The following is a 3,726-nucleotide window of genomic DNA, read 5'->3' as shown; positions in this document are numbered from 1 at the left end:
CATCTCCTAACTACCGTGCACACCCACTCAGAAGGGAGCAAACGCTTCAACTTTAACAGGTGGGAATAATTAAGTAATTCTAAAATTCATGTTTCATATTCAGAAAAATAGAAACTGAAATGGGGGAGAGAAAAGGAAAACTTGAAGGGCATAAATCCCCTAGGACATCTGAGATATTCCCTGGCTGGGAAATACTGAAAGATTTGAATTCTTTTTTTACTGTTTGTTCATTTTTGAGAGAGAGAGAGAGCGAGAGAGAGAGAGAGCAAGCAGAGAAGGAGCAGAGAGAGAGGGAGACACAGAATCCGAAGCAGGCTCCAAGCTCTGAGCTGTCAGCACAGAGCCCAACACAGGGCTCAAACCCACAAACCGTGAGATCATGACCTGAGCCAAAGCTGGATGTTTAACCGACTGAGTCACCCAGGCGCCCTGAAATACTTAAGGATTTGAAACATAACTTGGTTTGCATTTTTTTGGCTGGGTACAATATACTTTATTGATGGCACCTGAAAAGATAGGGCTCCCCAAGCCTCTCCACTTCTTCAGGGGGTCTGGGATGGAAACTGTGGAGGTTGGGAGAGTCTCAGTGTGTTGGGGGATGAGTTGAAGCAAGGGATCCCAGGCAGTGGAGGGCCTTCCTCTTCCTCTTCCTCTTCCTCTTCCTCTTGCTGGGGCTGGTGGTCCAGGGGCTCTTAGTCCTTGGAGGTCATGTGAGCCATAAGGTCCACTACCTGGTTGCTATGGCCAACTTCACTGCCATACCAAGAAATGAACTTGACAAAGCGGTCATTGAGAGCAATGCCAGCCCCAGCATCGATGGTAGAAGAGTGCGTGTCAATGTTAAAGTGGCAGGAGGCAAGCTGGTCCTCCGTGTAGCCCAGGATGCCCTTGAGGGGGCCCTTCAATGCCTGCTTCCCCACCTATTTGGAAGCTTTCTCCAGGCGGCAGGTCAAATCCACAACTGACATGTTGAGAGTAGGGACATGGAAGGCCATGCCTGTGAGCTTTCCATTCAGCTCAGGGACAACCTTGCCTACAGTCTTGGTAGCACCAGTAGAAGCAGGGATGATGTTCTGTGCAGCCCCTCGGCCGTCATTCCACAGATTCCCAGAGGGGCCGTCCATGGTCTTCCGGGTGGCAGGGATGCTATGGACTGTGATCATCAGTCCCTCCATGATGCCAAAGTTGTCATGGGTGACCTTGGCCAGAGGGGCCGAGCAGTTGGTGATGCAGGAGGCATCGCTGACAATCTCGAGGGAGTTGTCATACTTCTCAGGATTCGCACCCATCACAAACATGGGAGCATCGGCAGAAGGGGCAGAGGTGATGATCCTCTTGGCCCCACCCTTCACATGAACCCCAGCCTTGTCCATGGTAGTGAAGACCTCAGTGGACTCCACAACATACTCAGCACCAGCGTCACCCCATTTGATGTTGGTGAGATCTCGCTTCTGGAAGACGGAGATGGGCTTTCCACCGATGACAAGTTTCCCGTTCTCAGCCTTGACTGTGCCATGGCATTTGCCATGAGTGGAATCGTACTAGAACATGTAAACCATGTGGTTGAGGTCAGTGAAGGGGTCATTGATGGCAACAATAACCACTTTGCCAGAGTTAAAGCAGGTGACCAGGCACCCAACAGCCAAATCCGTTGACTCCGGCCTTCACCATCATGTCTCAGGGACGCTGCTGGCACTATACCAGAAGCATCTGTCTGTCCAAGAGGCAGGAGCGGAGAGCTTGGTTTACATTTTTAAATGATCTCTCTGGCAACACCAGTGTGGATGCGTTAAGGAGAAGTGAGGCTGAGCCAGAGAGACTAGGTTAAGTAACTGCTGTAATAGTCCCACCAAGAAATAAGAAGAGTCTACACCTGGGCAACAGCAGTGGCAATGGATTACTATTTCCAGTCAAGAGCAAGGATTTAGGAATTAAAACCACTTCATCTATAATTCTGTAAACACTGATCCACTGGGCCCACACCTGAAGCATGTAGAGCCGTTTGTCCTAAACTAACTGAATGGTCCCCATCTGTTGAGGGTACCAACAAGTATGACTGCTTATTTTTACTCATGCTTTTGCCCTTGAGGCTCAGCAGCGCTCCTCAAAAAAGAAAAGTGGACGAAATTATTGATGGCTCTTCTGTCTGCTTATATGTGCTGTTTCTCACAGTGCTCTCAGTTGGGACCTGTCTTCGTTTGGGTTCCCTCAGAAGCAGACCCTAAGACAAGGATTCTAGGACAAGCCGTTCTTGGGCAGGGGGGAGGCGAAGGGAACACCGGTAGGAGCTAAGAGTACGTTATTAAGGCAACTACCACATGGATGTTTTTTGCTCACCGCTGCTGAGAAAACTCGGCAGCGAGCGTGAAGGACGTGCCTCAGAGTGACCCCACACAAGAGGGCATTTAGACACCAATTCACACACGCCGTTGGTTGAGCGCGGTTCCTGGGGAGAATTACCTCCCTTGTACTTCTGGCCTGCCATGCAAGCAGCAAAGTGAGCTCCAGCAGCAAGAGAAGATCCTCAGGCACAGAAATGCAAGTGCTACCTATAAGAAATCTTGCGGGGGGGGCACAGGTGAGTGGAAAAGTGAGGGCACAGGGGCCAGAAATTGACAATGACTGCTGCCGCGTCTAGGGGGTTCCATTTAGAGAAAAGTCTGTACATTTCATGATTGTTATCCTCATGGCCGCCACATTTGATCACTTTAGAGTTCCCCAGATTCGCTCCGAGCTCTGTGGCCTCTCAGTGCCTTCCACTGCTGTCCTCAAACGCCAAATAAATGCAGGTCGTGATGGTTAATTTTCCATGTCAACCTGACTGGCTAGGAGGTGACAGATAACTGGTAAAACCTTTCTGTGTGTGTCCGGGTGGGTGTTGGTGGAAGAGATTCGCATTTGAATTGGTGGGTTGAATAAAGAAGCTCGCCTCACTGATGCAGGTGGGCATCACCAAATCAGTTGAGGGCCTGAATAGAACGAAACAGTGGAGGAGGGGTGAATTTGGTCTTCGTCTGGGCCAGGACGTCCATCTTCTGCCCTCGGACAACAGCGTTCCTGGTTTTCAGGCTCTCAGACCTGGACTGAACTATGCCACCACCTTTCCTTGCTCTCCAGCTTCTAGATGGCAGGTCATAGGACTTCTTGGCCTCCTTAACCACGTGAGTGAACTCCTAGTATATCTTTTCCCTGCTTCCCTAAATAACAAAACTCTGATTTTATCCTGGGCTGCAATGGGCCCAGCTAAAAGACTATGTCTCCCAACCTCCCTTGCAGATTGGTATAGCCGTGTGACTAAGGTCTGGCCAGTGAGAGGAAGTATATAAGGAACCTCAAAGAAAACTTCTTAAAAGGACTTGACTCAGCTGGAAGGTGCACCCTTTTGCAAATCCTCCCCATTCCCTTGGAAATGTAAACATGTCTTCCTCATTCCCTTGGAAAGTTAAACATAATGGTTGGAGATCATCAACTACGCCAGTGAAGTGTAGGCCATATGCCAAGGATAGAAGAGAAGAAAAGTAGAGGGTTGGGTTCCTATTCTGTTTAAGCCACTGTGGTCAAAACAGTTCCTGGCTGGAATGCAAATGTGTTCTAATTAGGTTAGAATGACCCTTACTCTGCCCCCCCTTATCTTGCCCTACACATTAAAGAAATGACTGTTGGGGCGCCTGGGTGGCTCAGTCGGTTAAGCCTCCGACTTCGGCTCAGGTCACGATCTCGCGGTCC

At 49.6% G+C, this 3,726-nt stretch overlaps 1 pseudogene; it reads right to left on the bottom strand.

The window, feature by feature from the left end:
* Positions 1-692: 692 nt before the first annotated feature.
* LOC122221377 lies at positions 693-1,671 on the bottom strand (annotated as a pseudogene).
* Between the last annotated feature and the right edge of the window lie 2,055 nt (positions 1,672-3,726).

Source organism: Panthera leo, chromosome B3, assembly GCF_018350215.1.
Source record: "Panthera leo isolate Ple1 chromosome B3, P.leo_Ple1_pat1.1, whole genome shotgun sequence".
Taxonomy (NCBI): Eukaryota; Metazoa; Chordata; class Mammalia; order Carnivora; family Felidae; genus Panthera; species Panthera leo.
This window is presented reverse-complemented; position numbering and strand designations above follow the sequence as displayed.